Genomic DNA, 17,382 nt, shown 5'->3' with positions numbered 1-17,382 from the left:
ACATATAGAAATACTACTCATTTTTGTATGTTGATTTTGTATCCTGCAACCATACTGGATTTGTTTATTAGTTCTAATAATATTTTTTAGTGGAGTCTTTAGTTTTTTTCCAAAAATAAGATCATGTCCTCTGCAAACAAATATAATTTGACTTCTTCCTTTCCAATTTGACTGCCCTTTACATCTTTGTCTGGTTGCTCTAGCTAGGACTTCCAGTACTATGTTTAATAACAGTGGTGACAGTGGTTATCCTTGTCATGTTTCAAATCTTAGAGGAAAGGCTTTCAGTCTTTTCTTGTTCAGTATGATACTAGCTGTGGGTCTGGTGTATATGGCACTTATTACATTGAGGTATGTTCCTTCCCCAGTTTTTTGAGGATTTGTATTATGAAGGGATGGTAAATTTTCAATTAATTTTTCTGCATCAATTGAAATGATCATGTGGTTTTTATCCTTCCTTTTGTTGATATGATGTATCATATTGGTTAATTTGCATTTGTTGAAACATCCTTGCATCCCAGGGATAAATTCCACTTGATCATGATGAATGATCTTTCTGATATATTCCACTTGATCATGATGAATGATCTTTCTGATATAATATTGAGTTTGGTTTACTAGCATTTTGTTGAAGATTTTTGCATCAATATTCACCAGAGATATTGGCCCATAGTGTTGTTGTTATTGTTGTTGTTTTTGATGTGTCTTTATCTGGTTTTATTATCAGGGTAATCCTGACCTCATAGAATGAGTTTTGAAGAATTCCTTCCTTTCCTGTTTTTCAGGATAGTTTGAATAGGATTGGTTTTAATTCTTCTTTAAATGTTTTGTAGAATTCAGCAGTGAAGCCATCAGGCCCCAGGATTTTCTTTAGTGGGAAACTTTTTATTACAACTTTGATCTTGCTATTTGTTGTTGGTCTGTTCAAGTTTTGGATTTCTTCTCGATTCAATCTTGGTAGGTTGTGTCTAGGAATTTGTCCAGTTCTTCTAGTTTTCCAATTTATTGGTATATAGCTGCTCATAGTAGCCACTAATGATCCTTTGGATTTCTGCAGTATCACTTGTAATGTCTGGTTTTTTTTTTTTCATTTATGATTTTCTTTATTTGGATCTTCTTTCCTTTTTTGTCAGTCTGACTAAAGGTTTGCCAATTTTGTTTAACTTTTCAAAAAAACAACTTTTGGTTTCATTGATCTTTTGTATATTTTTTCATTTCAATTGCATTTATTTCTGCTCTGATCTTCATTATTTATTTTCTTCTACTATTTTGGGTTTAGTTTGTTCTTGCTTTTCTAGATACTTAAGATGCATTATTAGATTTTTCATTTGAAGTTTTTTCTTTTTTGATGTAGACACTTACAGCTATAAAATTCCCCATTAGTACTTCCTTTGCTGTATCCCGCAGGCTTTGGTATTTTGTGTTTTCATTATCATTTTTTTCAAGAAATTTTTAAATTTTATTCTTAATTTATTTACTGACCCATTGATCATTCAAGAGCATATTGTTTAATTTCCATGTATTTGCACAGTTTCCAAAATTATTGTTCTCCTTAATTTCCAGTTTTATTCTATTGTGGTCAGAGAAGATAATTGATACTATTTCAAATTTTTGAATGTTTTAAGACTTGTTTTGTGACCTAACCTATGATTCATTCTTGTGAATTATCCATGTGCTGAGGAAAATAATGCGTATTCTGCAGCTGTTGAATAAAATGTTCTGTAAATATCTTAGATCTATTTGATCTGTAGTGCAGATTAGTTCTGATGTTTCTTTATAGATTTTCTGTCTGGAATATCTGTCCAATGCTGAAAGTGTGGTGTCAAAGTTTCCAGCTATTATTGAGGACTAGCTCTCTCTTTACCTCTAATGATAACCTTTTTGTACTTATATGTCTAGGTGCTCCAGTGTTGGGTGCATATATATTTAAAATTTTTATATTCTTTTGCTGAATTGACCCCATAATCATTATATAGTATCTTATTTGTCTCTTGTAGTTTTTGTCCTGACATCTATTTCATCTGATATTAAGTATAGTGACTCCTGCTTTTTACTGGTTTCCACTGGCATGGAATATCTTTTTCCATCTCTTTATTTTCAGTCAATTTGTGTCTTCATAGGTGAGGTGTGTTTCTTGTAGGCAGCAGATCAATGGATCTTATTTTCTCATCCATTCAGCCAGTGTATGCTTTTTGATTGGAGAGGTTAGTTCATTCACATTAAATGTTATTATTGATAAATAATAACTTACTCCTGCCATTTTGTTATTTGTTTTCTGGTTGTTTTGTGGTGTTCTCTTCCTTCTTTTTTTTCCTTCTTGTAGTCCTCTAGTGAAGGCAATTTTCTCCACTCATATGATTTAGTTTCTTGCTTTTTTAAATTTGTGTATCCATTGTATGTTTTTTGGTTTGAGGGTAACCTGAGGCTTGCAAATACTGTTTTGTAACCTACTATTTTAACCTGATACCTTTTTTTAACTTTTATTTTAGGTTTTGGAGTACAAGTGAAAGTTTGTTACATAGGTAAACACATATCACAGGGATTTTATACATATTATTTTATCACCCAGTATTATTTCATCACCCAGGTATTAAGCCCAGTACCCAACAGTTATCTTTTCTGCTCCTCTCTCTTCTCCCTCTTCCTACCCTCTCTGCTTAGGTATACCCAGTGTCTGTTGTTTCCTTCTTTGTGTTCAGAAATTCTTATAATTTAGCTCCCATTTATAAGTGAGAACATGTGGTATTCAGCTTTCTGTTCCCGTGTTAGTTCGCTAGGGATTGTAGCCTCCAGCTCTATCCATGTTCCTGCAAAAGACATGATCTTGTTCTTTTTTATGGCTGTATAGTATTCCATGGTGTATATGTACCACATTTTCTTTATTCAAATTGGTGGGCATTTAGGTTGATTCCATGTCCTTGCTATTGTGAATAATGCTGCAGTGAACATTTGCATACATGTGTCTCTATGGTAGAATAATTCATATTCCTCTGGGTATATACCCAAAAATGGGATTGCTGGGTTGAATGATAGTTCTGCTTTTAGCTCTTTGAGGAATTGTCACACTGCTTTGCACAATGGTTGACATAATTAACATTTCTACCTTAACACTATTTACATAAATAAACAAAGGAGCAAAAGGAAAACCAATAAAAACTCTATACCTTAACTTCATCTCCCTGCTTCTTAACTTTTTGTTGTGTCTATTTATGTCTTATTGTACTGACTATGTCTTGAAAAGTTGTTGTAATTATTATTTTTTATTGCTTCATTGTTTAGTTTTTCTACTTAGGAGTAGTTTACACACCACAGTTACCATGTTATAATATTCTGTGTTTTTCTGTGTACTTACTATTATCAGTGAGTTTTGTACCTTTCTGTGATTATTTATTGGTCATTAATGTCCTTTTCTTTCTGATGGAAGAACTTCCTTTAACATTTCTTGTAGGATAGGCCTGGCATTGGTGAAATCCCTCAGCTTTTGTTTGTCTGGGAAAGTCTTTATTTCTCCTTTGTGTTTCAGGGATACTTTACTAGATATAATATTCTAGGATAAATGTTTATTTTCTTCAGCACTTTAAATATGTCATGCCATTCTCTTCTGGCCTGTAAGGTTTCCACTGAAAAGCCTGCTATTAGACATGTCGTATATTATTTGTTTCTTTTTTCTTGCTGCTTTTAGGGTCCCTTCTTTATCCTTGACTTTTGGGAGTTTGATTATTAAATGCCTTGAGGTAGTCTTCTTTGGGTTAAATCTGCTTGGTGTTCTATCACCTTTTTGTACTTGGATATTGGTATCTTTCTCTAGGTTTAGGAAGTTCTCTGTTATTATCCCTTTGAGTAAACTTCCTACGCCCATCACTTTCTCTACTTCCTCTTTAAGGCCAATAACTCTTAGCTTTGCCCTTTTGAGGCTATATTTTATTTCATTATGTGTGTATCCATTGCATGTTTTTGGGTTTGAGGATTCCCCGAGGGTTGCAAATACTATTTTATAACCTATCTAGATCTTGTAGGTGTGCTTCATTATTTTTTATTCTTTTTTCTTTTGTCTCCTCTGTGTATTTTTAAATAGCCTGTCTTCAAGCTATTTCTTCTGCTTGATCAGTTCTGCTATTAAAGGACTCTGATGCATTCTTCAGTATACCAATTGCATTTTTCAGCTCCAGAATTTCTTCTTAGTTGTTTTTAATTATTTCAATCTCTTTGTTAAATGTATCAGATAGAATTCTGAATTCCTTCTCTGGGTTATTTTGAGTTTCTTTGAGTTTCCTCACACAGCTATTTTAAATTCTGTTTCTGAAAGGTCACATATCTCTTTTTCTCCAGAATTTATCAGTGGCACTTTATTTAGTTTATTTGGTGAGGTCATGTCCTTCTGGATGGTGTTGACGCTTATAGATATTCTTTGGTGTGTGCACATTGAAGAGTTAGTTATTTATTGTGTTCTTCACTATCTGGACTTATTTGTAGCTGTCCTTCTTGGGAAGGCTTTCCAGATATTTGAAAGGACTTGGGTGTTGTGATCTAAGCTGTATCTGCTTTCAGGGACACCCTAAACCCAGTAACACCGTGGTTCTTGTAGACTCATAGAGGAACTACCTTCATGGTCTTAGACTAGATCTTGAAGAATTCGCTGGATTATCAGGCAGAGACTCTTGTTCTTTTCCCTTACTTTCTCTCAGAGTCTCTCTCTCTGTTCTGAGCCACATAAAGCTGGAGCTGGAGTGACACAAGCACCTCTGTTGCCACCACTACTATGACTGTGCTGGGTCAGTCCTGAAGCCAGCACAGCACTGAGTCTTGCCCAAAGCCTGTTGTACCACTCCCTGGCTACTGCCTATGTTCATGCAAGGCCCTGGAGCTCTACAATCAGCAAGTGGCAATGCCAACCAGGCCTGTATTCTTTTCAGGGTGATGAGGTTCCCCAGTCCCAGCTAGGTCTAGAAGTGCCATCCTGGAGTTAGGGACTAGAGTCAAAAACCTTAGAAGTCTACCTAGTGTTCTATTGTACTGTGGCTGACATGGCACTCAGATTGCAAGATGCAGTTCTTCCCACTCTTTTCTCCCATTTCCAAAGACAGAGAAGCCTCACCCCATAGCCACCGCCACCCCAGTCCACAAGGAATACTGCCAGACTTTCGCTGATGTTCTCTTAAGGCCCAGGGGCTCTTAAGTCAATTTGTGGTGGATGCTGCCTGGTTCAGGACTCACCCTTCAGGGCAGCAGTTTCTCCTCTAGCCTAGGGCAGGTCCAGAAATGGCCGAGAGTCAAGTCCTGGAATCAGGGATGTCAAGAACCCACTTAGTGCTCTATCCCAGTGTGGTTGTGCTGGTACCTAAGGTGCAAGACAAAGCCCCCTTTACTTTTCCCTATGTTTTTCTCAAGCAGAGGGAGTTTTACCTTGTAGCCAGCACAGCTGGTAATGTGGTGCTCTAACCTGAAGCCAGCAAGTCTCAGAGGCTAACCCAAGGCCCTTGATTATAGTACCTGACTATTGCTGCTAGCTATTCAGGGCCCAAAGGCTCTTCAGTTAGCAGGTAATGAATGCTGCCAGGACTGGGTGTTTTTCTTCCAGGCAGTGGAATCCCTACTGGCCCAGGGTGTGTCTAGAAATGTCAACTGGAAGCTAGGGCCTGAAACGTGGGCCTCATGACTCTGATCAGTGCCTATCCTGCTGTGGCTGAACAGGTATCCAAGATGCAAGACAAAGTCTTCTCTACTCTTCTTTTTCTCCTCAAGTGGAAGGAAGGGATCTCTTATGGAGCTTTGAGCTGTGCAGCCTGGGGTTAGGGGAAGAGTTGTGCAAGCACTTCCTTGTCTTCTCCAGCTTGTGTCTCAGCATGTCACATGCCCCCTCAGTCCACTGTGTCTGGGCCTAGTTTAACACAAGTATTTGCCTAAGAGTTGCAGTCCTTATGGTCTAGACTGCCCTTCGAGTTTACTTGGAGACACAGAGTGCTGTAGCCCTCCCTGGCAAGGTTTGCAGGCACTCAGGTTCGGACAACTGGGATTGGTGATTCCCTTCTGGCTAGGTCTAGTTTAAATGCTCCCTCCGTGGGTGGGCATCAGCTGAGTTTGGTCCAGTTTTCTTTTCTGCTTTATCAGGATGGCACTGAGTTAAATTTCTCAGAATTTCTCTGTTCTTCCTCCCCTAGTGCCCAGAGAAGCTCTCTGCACCAAGCTACCACTGCTGGGGAGCAGAAGAGGGGTGGTGTCAGAGATTCAGGCTGTATTTTCTATCTCCTCAGTGCCTCTTTCAGTGATATTAAGTTAAAACCAGGTACAATGAGTGCCCGCCCCCCCCACCCCCGATTTTTGATTCTCATGAAGGTGTGGGTTTTTTTTAGTATAGATAGTCATTAACTTGGTGTTCTTCCTTCATATATAACTGTGTGAGGAGGTAATGCCTGCAACTGCTGTTGCCATCTTGCTATTATTAAGGCACAAGCCTGAGGACAAAAGCCAGTGTTCTAAGGACATCAGAGAAGAAATTGGAAAGCACTTGCATTATACCACTAAGCTACTAAACTAATTAATCCTTAAAACACCTTACTTTATCTTCTCTTTTTATGTATTACATTTATGTGTTTTTTTCTTATTTGCTATTGTAAGTGTCTTAATTAATTCAGAGTAGGATCCTTAGCGAGATGCTCTATATCTTGTCTTGCCTAAACCATCAAGCAGGCAATAAATATGGTGACCAGGAACATGAGCTTTGAAGTGAATCAGATTTATATTTAAATCCTGGCTCTGGTCTTTTATTAGATGAGTAACCTTGCATGAATTATTTAACCTTGCTAATCTCTTTTTTTCTCATCTATGAAATAAGAGTAATAATTTTAGCTGTTTTACAGTGTTATTAGGATTAATAATGCATTCACACCCTTAACATAGTATCTCTCACATACTAAGTGCTCAATAAACTCTTATTATTAATGTTCATCAATGCAGATTGATGCCACTGTCCACACCATTTATGCATTAAGTAAACATTGATTAGGGACCTAGTTTGTAGGTTGAGTGTTGAAAACAGCCTGCTTCTCTCCTATGGAGACAAGTATGTGAACTGTAATGCTTTTAATGGAGGGATCAGATAATTTGAAGTTCTTTACTCTTGTGTCTTCCAAGACCTGGAAAGGAATAAATGGACTATCTGGTCCTGCTACTTTGACTTTCAAGATAATACTTCAGAAAGCCCTGGCTCTACTCTCACAGCCAATAAATATCATCCTCTGCCATAGTTTTCCAGGACACGTCCATGGCCTGTGTGTTCCCTGGCCCTGTTAGTTGGCCAGCTCACCATTTTCAGGTAGTATTTATGACAAAGCTGATGGTGATTTTAGAAAATCACTTAGAATGTCTCCCTTCACCTGTCCCCAGATACATATCTCTTTTTCACTGTGGGCAGGGATCATGAAAGGCTAGGCGGACACTGCTGTATTTCTTTTACTAGCATAGTCTTGTGTGTTCTTCACAAAAGCTTAGAAGAACTCCATTATGACATTCGCCACCCTCCCTCAACACATACACTTGCATACACACTGCCCTTCCCTCAGGTAAATCTCAGCGAAGAGCAAAGCATTTTAAACTTGCAAAAGGAGGTAAAAAACTTGGAAGGCCCTGCTCTGGAGAAGATGCTATGAGACTGCCTTGGAAAGGGAATGTCAGATCATCTTTCAGTCCAGGGAAAGCACACTGAAATGCACTAGGATACAGAGTAAAAGAGAACTGGACTGGGAGCCAGGAGACCGGTATTCCATAACAGACTTATGATGGGACCTTAGAAAGTCACTTCACCTTTCTATGTCTGTTTACTCATCTCCAGTTAACAACTATACATTCGTTGAATAGTTATTTATTTAATAATTATAAGTAGTTTATGAATTATATATTTATTTCAATAATTGCCTATTTGATTATTTAATTAAATATCTCCAGGAGATCAGAGACTACATCTGGTTCTACTTGGTATGGTAACCACTAGTATAATTCCTGATATAGAGTAAGTGCTCAAAAAATAATTATGAAAAATTTATGACTGAAGAAATGAATCTGATAGGAATGGGCTCTGGGAGAGGACCCTGAAGGTCCCTTCCTGTTCTGTAAATAAAGGGAAAGTTATGTTTCCTCACATCCTCTTTAGTATAAAGAGGATGAATAGGCTGGGTGCGGTGGCTCACACCTGTAATCCCAGCACTTTGGGAGGCTGAGGTGGGCAGATCACTTGAGGTCGGGAGTTTGAGACCAGCCTGGCCAACATGGTGAAATGCCATCTCTACTAAAAATACAAAAATTAGCCAGGCGTGGTGGTGCATGTTTGTAATCGCAGCTACTCTGGAAGCTGAGGTGGGAGAATTGCTTGAATCTGGGAGGTGGAGGTTGCAGTGAGCCAAGATTGCACCACTGCACTCCAGCCTGGGAGACAGAGTAAGTGAGACTCCATCTCAAAACAAAACACAACAAAAAACTGAATAGTGCTTCTTTGAAAAGGAATACACCTGCCATTGTATTTGAGAGGGGGGAACCACCTCAAGAAAGTGGAAGCACTAGAATGAACTTTTGAGGAAAATCTGGCTACTTTGACTCTACACGAGTGTATTTGGCAAAGCCTGAAGGTATATACACGTATGCACTTATATTAAAGACCAAGGTAGAATCATATAAAGGTAAAACCATTATCTTGGACTATTTAGTGTCAATCAGAAATAAGAGAAAGTCCAGTTCTTCATGTGTTGAAATAAATTTGGGGGCTTCCATAAAGGTTGTAGGGAAACTAAAGAATTCTGCAGGAGAAATTAACTCCTATATAGTGAGATGCCTCTGATGCAGAGGACATCTTGAAGCAATATGCAACACTTGATGACACCTCTTCAACACTTAGTAAATCTGACCTTTCCTTTCATCTGTCATTATGCTGAATCACATGGCCCAGCAAGCAGCTAACACATTGCAACCAAACTTCACAATTGCAGGCTGGGAACATGTGCTTCCTTACATTGATTAGTGATATTACCAGTGTTTAAGCCCATTTCCTGTCACCTTGGAGGATGGAGGTTACTTGACAGGAAGTCATTCTGTTGTCATCCAGCAGGGCTGCCAATGAATTCTTTAAACTTGTTGATGAGTAGAAACGCAGCCGGCTTTACTCTGACTTAAAGCTTTTGCATATGTTGAGTAATGCAGCATTTAGTACATCATGGAAGCACCTCGTTTTGATACTAATGGAATGTGCATTTCTTTGAATTTCTAAATTCCCAAAGGCTTAGGCAAATGCTGACATGAAAACTGTTTCAGTTAAAAATGAGCTTACTTTATGCTTAAAGGGTCATTTTGCATTAGCTGTGTCTTCAAGTCGATTTTGAAAAATTACCTCTTTGAGGAGTGGGCAAAAAAGGAGTCCCAAGAGGTAGTCCATTTCCTTTAATAAATTCAAGCAACTTTTTCTTTGTATTGAAGATATTATTTGTCATACATTTTCCTTGTCATATTGAGCATTCCCAGACCATCATTTAAAACAGATTGGTAATTTGGCCCTTAATTTTGGCACCTGTACATCTTTTAAAGCTCTGGGCTGTGTTTGGAAACTTTACTACTCTGTAAGTTAATACCCTTTTAGGGCCTAAACGCCACCATTAACAGCAAATTGGCCTCTCAGGATGCTGGATAGAACCATTTTTTATATTTATTTGTTTAATCTTTATTAGCCAAAAGTTGTCCAACAGCTCTAAGGGAGTGATTTGCCCATGAGGCTTGGAAGCATGTTTAAATCTTTCCCTATAAGTTCAGGGTTGGGAGAGAATACTTGAGGCTGCTTATAATTTCAACTGCTGTTTCTAGGCAGCCTTGAAAACCCAGCCATAAACTACTCTCATTCCCTGGCCTTTAGGCCTAGTAAGTCTAGATTTTCATACTAGAGAAGACCACAGAGATCATGTGGTCAAAACCCCTTATTTTACAGGTGGGTAAGCTGAAGTCCAAAGTGGGAAAGTGATTAAGCTGCTAGAGTTTTAAGTTATTTCTCTTCCCAGGGGATATTTGCTTATCCACCACTCGATAGTAGGCTTCATCCCTGGGATACAAGATTGGTGCAACATACACAAATCAATAAACATGATTCACCACATAAACAGAACTAACGACAAAAAACACATGATTGTGTCAATAGATGCAGAAAAGGATTTCCATACAATTCAACATCCATTCATGTTAAAAACTCTCAATAAACTAGGTATCAAAGGAACATACCTCAAAATAATAAGAGCTATATGTGACAAACCTATAGCCAACATCATGCTGAATGGGCAAAATCTAGAAGCATTCCCCTTGAAAACTGGCACAAGACAGGATAGCCTCTCTCACCACTCCTATTCAGTATAGTATTGGAAGTTCTGGCCAGGATAATCAGGCAAGAGAAAGAAATAAAGGGCATGCAAATAGGAAGAGAGGAAGTCAAACTATCCTAGTTTGCAGATGACATGATTCTGTGTCTAGAAACTTCCAGTCTCAGCCCAAAAACTTCTTAAGAAGATAAACAACTTCAGCAAAGTTCCAGGATACAAAATAAATGTGCAAAAATCACTAGTATTCCCACATCAATAACAGTCAAACTGAGAGCCAAGTCAGGAATGAACTCACATTCACAATTGCCACACAAAAAGATAAAATACCTAAGAATAAAGCTAACTGAGGAGGTAAAAGGTCTCTATAAGGAGAACTATAAACCACTGCTCAAAGAAATCAGAGATGACACAAACAAATGGAAAAACATTCCATGCTCATGGATAGGAAGAATCAATATTGTTAAAATGGCCATACTGCCCAAAGCAATTTATAGATTCAGTGCTGTGCCTATTAAACTATCATTGACGTTGTTCACAGAACTAGAAAAAAACTATTTTAAAATTCATATGGAACCAACAAAGAACCTGAATACCCAAGGCAATCCTAAGCAGAAAGAACAAGACTGGAGGCATCAGACTGCCTGACTTCAAACTATACTACAGGACTATAGTAGCCAAAACATCATGGTGCTGGTACAAAAACAGACACATAGACCAGTGGAACTGAATACAGAACCCGGAAATAAGACCACACACCTACAACTGTCTGATTCTCGACAAACCTGATAAAAATAAGCAATGGGGAAAGGATTCCCTATTCAATAAATGGTGCTGGGATAACTGGCTAGCAATATGCAGAAGATTAAAACTAGAACTTTTCCTTATACCATATATAAAAATTAAGATGGATTAAAGGCTTAAATGTAACACCCAAAACTTTAAAATCCCTGGAAGGCAACCTAGACAATACCATGTGGGACACAGGCACAGGCAAAGATTTCATGATGAAGATGCCAAAAGCAATTGCAACTAAAGCAAAAATTGACAAGTGGGATCTGATTAAACTAAAGAGCTTCTGCACAGCAAAAGGAACTATTAACAGAGTAAATAGCCTACAGAATGGTAGAACATTTTTACAAACTATGCATCCAACAAAGGTCAACTATCCAGCATCTACAAGGAACTTAAGCAAATTTACAAGAATAAAAAGCAAGCCCATAAAAAAGTGGGCAAAGGGGCTGGGCACAGTGGCTCACGCCTGTAATCCCAACACTTTGGGAGGCCGAGGCAGGCAGATCACCAGGTCAGCTGATCGAGACCATCCTGGCTAACACAGTGAAACCCTGTCTCTACTAAAAATACGGCCTGTAGTCCCAGCTAGTCGGGAGGCTGAGGCAGGAGAATGGCGTGAACCCGGAAGGCGCAGCTTGCAATGAGCCCAGATTGCGCCACTGCACTCCAGCCTGGGCAACAGAGCAAGACTCCGTCAAAAAAAAAAAAAAAAAAAATTGGGCAAAGGACGTGAACAGAAACTTTTTAAAAGAAGACATACACGTGACTGACAGTCGTGAAAAAAAAGCTCAACATCACCAATCGTCAGAGAAACGCAGATCAAAACCACAATGAGATACCATCTCACACTAGTTAGAATGACCATTATTAAAAAGTCAAAAAATAACATATGCTGGTGAGGTTGTGGAGAAAAAGGAACACTTATACACTGTGGTAGTGTAAATTAGTTCAACCATTGTGAAAAACAGTGTGGCGATTTCTCAGATACCTAAACACAGAAATACCATTCAATCCAGCAATCCCATTACTGAGTATATACCCAAAGGAATACAAATCATTCTATTATGAAGACACATGCATGCACATGTTCACTGCAACACTGTATACAATAGCAAAGATATGGAATCAACCTAAGTGGCCATGAATGATAGACTAGATAAAGAAAATGTGGTAAATATACACCATGGAATACTATGCAGCCATAAAAAGAATGAGATCATGTCCTTTACAGGGACATGGATGGAGCTGGAGGCCATTAACCTTAGCAAACTAACACGTGAAGGGGGAGGACAATGGCTTATGAGGCTCACCGCAGACAACTTGGTGGCAATGTCCATGAGCCAGGTGAGTGCATGGCGGCAGCAGGGCCTCGCATGTGGCAGGGTGACCTGGGTTTCACCTCCCTCTGGTTCCCTGGAAGTGGGCCAGCAATCAGGGAGGGAGCAGCTGCAGAGGCAGAGGCTCCAGTGTGTCTCTCTCTGCTGCCCCCCTTAGCCCAAGCCAGGGAGGCCAGGCGGTCTGGGTGTCTGGAGACAGGGTCCACTGCCCGAGAATGGGAAATCTCTTCACCAGGATATGGAGGCTGTTCAATCACCAGGAGCACAAAAGTATCATTATTGGGCTGGATAGTGCAGGGAAAACTACCATCCTTTAACAATTTTCTATGAATGAAGTTGTACATACATCTCCCACAACAGGAAGTAATGTAGAAGAGGTAGTGATTAATAATACATGTTTCCGGCTGGTGGCTCACGCCTGTAATCCCAGCACTTTGGGAGGCTGAGGTGGGTGGATCACCTGAGGTTAGGAGTTCGAGACCAGCCCAGCCAACATGGTGAAGCCCTGTCTCTACTAAAAACATAAAAATTAGCTGGGCGTGGTGGCGTGCACCTGTAATACCAGCTTCTCAGGAGGCTGAGACAGGAGGATTGCTTGAACCCGGGAGGCGGAGGTTGCAGTGAGCCAAGATCGCACCACTGCACTCCAGCCTGGGTGACAAAGCAAGACTGTGTCTCAATTAACAATAATAATAATAATCATAATAATATACATTTCCTAATGTGGGATATTGGTGGCCAAGAATCTCTTCGTTCTTCCTGAAACACTTACTATACTAACACAGAATCTGTATAGTTGTGAACAGTAGAGAGAGAGAGAGGATTTCTGTAACTAGAAACTCTATAAAATGTTAGCACATGAGGACCTAAGAAAAGCTGGATTGCTGATTTTTGCTAATAAATGAGATGTTAAAGAATGCATAACTGTAGCAGAAATCTCCCAGTTTGTGAAGCTATTATCTTTTAAAGATCACCAGTGTCATATCCAGGCATGCTGTTCTCTAACTCGTGAGGCGTTGTGCCAAGGACTTGAATGGTTGATGTCACAACTTAAGATTAGATGATCTCTACTGACTTCTTCTCATAGACTTTGTATAAATGAAGTGCTAAACTTTACCTGAAAGCTGCAGCAATGAAAGATTTAGATACATTTATAATCAACTGATTTAAGCCTTTTCCATGAGAAGAAAAATTAAGACCACTTATTTGAAAACAAAGATGAAGTCTCACCTTCCAATCTGCTTTCTCATTAGTTTTTTCCAAAGTAAGTTATTAAAGCTGTGAATGATATTTTTCTCATAATGAATCCTCTCAGGACATTGTGTAGCCTGTGGTAAGTACAAAGGGAGAGGAAGACATTTTGAATTTTAAGAGCTTTATTGTCAGCATAACCCTCCCTAGTTGAGTGTTGTTCTCTTCTTGTTCCGTTAAGTCAAAATACAAATCAGCACAGATATTCAGTTTCCAATATTTTAAAATATAATGTTACTTAGGAAAGTATTTTGCATAAGGTTGTATATGTATTGTTTATATACCTCAAGTTCAAGTTAATAGCTTTGATTGATGTTCTAAAGAAAAGCAAATAACACAAATATTAATAATATCCTTAGCTATAATCATAATGAGATAAGTACTGGCACTGGTGTTAGGTGCCATTTTATACGTTCTCCCTATATTTTCTGTATTGTATTAACCAACCCTCCAAATCATTGAGCTGCTTGTTTAAAAAAAAAAAAGGAAAAGGAAAAAGCATGATATTGTGTATCTATTTTTTGTTGTTGACCAATCATACAGATGGAAAACATAATTCAACAGAATTTGATAGCTGCCAGATTCTTCGCTTAGTATTACTAATGGGCAGGATTGTACAAAATTATTACTTGCAATGGTTCTTATGACATCTAAATTACTGAATAAACTTTTAATCCATTGATCAGTCTATCATAAATTGTGATTAAAATTATCAAATGAATTATTAGCATTAATTGGAAACTGTTGTGTGAAACATGTCTACTCAGAGAAGTAATATTCTATAAATATTATAAAATAATTTAGCTATGTTATTTTTAAGTATTAAATTATATGTCAAGCAGTTAAAGTGAATTTCAAAGTAAAAGTAAGGTATGTTTTCTGAACAACATTGATAATTCCTTAATTTGCAGATTTCTTCTTTTTTATTTTAGGACTTAGAATATAGTGTGAGATTTTTTATTTATGTAAATTTTGTTGTATCTTCTGTAATATAAATATATTGTTTGACAATTATAAAATGCAAGCTTTTTTTTAATGCCTTTAAGAATTTCTTTTAAAATTAATTGATACAATGTAGTATTTGTACTAAGAAGTAACGACCCAAAATACCCTTTATGCTTGCTTAGAGCATTTTTTAAAAATATCTGAAAGTCAAGGATATTCCTGTCACAACTGTAAACAAATTTGTCATAAATGTATTAAAACATATTATTGGGTACTCTATTTGTATATCTTTTTTTTTTTTTTTTTTGAGATGGAGTCTTGCTGTGTCACCAGGCTGGAGTGCAGTGGCACGATCTCAGCTCACTGCAACCATTGCCTCCCAGGTTCAAGCAATTCTCCTGCCTCAGCCTCTCGAGTAGCTGGGACTACTGGCACATGCCACCACGCCCGGCTAATTTTTGTATTTTTAGTTGAGACGGGGTTTCACCATGTTGGCCAGGATGGTCTCGATCTCCTGCCCTTGTGATCTGCCTGCCTCGGCTTCCCAAAGTGCTGGGATTACAGGCATGAGCCAACGTGCCTGGCCGTGTATCTTTCATGGCCTGAAAATCTGAAAGTTAATCCAAACTGATACATTTTAGCGTATTTAAGAAAAAAAAAAACTACTTTTAATTTCAGCCTTTTAAATTTCAAGAAGATTTTGGTGAATAATAGTACATACTATAAGTATTGATCAAACTTTGAAAGTTCCTTTCTGTAAAATGTGAAATACTCAGTATCTAAATCCAGGTCAGGCCTAGGAGGTCAGTATTTAACATTCGATGTTTCGTGTTTCATATTTATAATGTTCAAAATGCAAGCATAACATTTAATATTTGTCTACATGGTTTTACAAAACTAAATCCTAAATTACAAAAGAAAAAAAGAAAACCTAACACAGGGACAGAAAACCAAATACCACATGTTCTCATTTACAAATGGGAACTAAATGATGAGAACACATGGACACATCGAGAGGAACACGACACACACACATTGGGGCCTACAGAGGGGTGAAGGGTGGGAAGAGGGAGAGGATCAGGAAATATAACTAATGGGTACTAGGCTTAATACCTGGGTGATGAAATAATCTGTACAGCAAACCCCCATGACACAAGTTTACATATGTAACAAACCTGCATATGTACCCCTGAACTTAAAAGTTATAAAAAAAAAGACTGATGATTACTGAGTTGTCAGTGTTCTGAAATTGTGCAATTCATACTCATCCTCATGAGAGTTTTGTGTCTATCCTCAAGTACTTGACAAATGTTTTATTGACTCTTGGCAGGTAAGGGCTGGGATGGGAAAGGAATCCTAGATTTTTGGAGTTAGATGGCTTCTTAGAGGTTATCTAAGCTAATCTACTACCTTGATTTCCCTTTTCAGTCAAGCTACCAATTTGTTAACCAGGTTTTGCTTAAGCACTTCTAGAATAGGTTGGCCTCCCATACCATGAAGTTGCCCAGTCATCTTTGAATTGACTTAGGAAATTATGCTTCTAAAAACAAGTTCTTATCTTTATCTATGTACTGCTCTCTTAAAATTTCTGCCCATTTATGGTAATTCTGATCTCTGGAATCAATAGGAGTCAAGTAAATCCCTCTTTCACAAGGCTGCAATTCATGAGCCTGCTTTTTCCCAAGCTCAGGAAAGTATATCATTAACACTATTATTGCTTCTAGGTGAAGGTGAGGATTCCCAAACAGGCTGATTTCATGGTCACTTTTTCCCGAAGTATGTTTTATTTACCTTTTATAATATTTTATTTTAAAGGATTTTCAAAGATAAAAAAATAAAAAATAAACACATTTAGTTTACTTCCGGTCTTTTGGCTTTCCAAAACAATGGTTGCTACAAGTTTCATTTGATGTCCTCTTTAAGCACGTAAATCATCTTATTCCTTAAAGAATCTCACTGAGTTTTAGATTATTAATTTATTGGAGAACAGCTGTGGTCATAACAGAGAGGGTTCTAAGGGTCTGCTATTAAGAATTAAACTAGCTAATTGTTCCCAAACAATGGTCTATAAATGAATTTCAGTTTATAATGAAGTTTTTAGCAACTTGGGACAAAATAAGAACCAAGTGATGAGTTTTTATGAAGCTAAATTTATTTAATTTTTAAGTTCCAAGTTTATGTCCTTCCTACATTTTTGTTATTGAAGTTATGAAATGATGTTGATAATTAATGGTAGTTGCTATTTTAAATGTCTTTGTTTTGCAAAAGCAAATAACTATGAAAAAAATGAGCAACTCTGTTTTGGTGCCCTGATATTTTTCTTTTTAAAATATTACTGGTCCTGAAATCCATAAGTATGTGAATCACTGGCTTAGATGCTGTTTGTCTCCTCCCAGGGTTAACATTCTATAGTCTATGAATTGTGGTTTAATCAGACTTGGACATGAAACCCCTATGGAAACCAGGTGCTACAGGAACTGAAGTTTGGAATTCTACAAGAAACTGGCTGCCTTTTCCCTCTGGTCCACTGTTGAATCAGTACTTCCAGATGGTGGCAAGGAAATATGGCTGCCAGTAGTAACCCGGCTCTGGAGGGAGACTGAATGCTATCCCTGATCCTTTTTTTGTTTGTTTGTTTTTGTTTTTTGAGACTGGATCTCAGTCTGTCATCCAGGCAGGAGTGCAGTGGTGCAATCATAGCTCATTGCAGCCTC

At 38.0% G+C, this 17,382-nt stretch overlaps 1 pseudogene; it reads left to right on the top strand.

The window, feature by feature from the left end:
* The first annotated feature begins 12,320 nt into the window (after positions 1-12,320).
* On the top strand, positions 12,321-13,593 carry LOC103216364 (ADP-ribosylation factor-like protein 5A; annotated as a pseudogene).
* Positions 13,594-17,382: the final 3,789 nt, after the last annotated feature.

This window comes from Chlorocebus sabaeus, chromosome 9 (genome assembly GCF_047675955.1).
Source record: "Chlorocebus sabaeus isolate Y175 chromosome 9, mChlSab1.0.hap1, whole genome shotgun sequence".
NCBI lineage: Eukaryota > Metazoa > Chordata > Mammalia > Primates > Cercopithecidae > Chlorocebus > Chlorocebus sabaeus.
The sequence above is the reverse complement of the archived record's forward strand: the minus strand, read 5'-3'. Positions and strand labels throughout refer to the sequence as shown.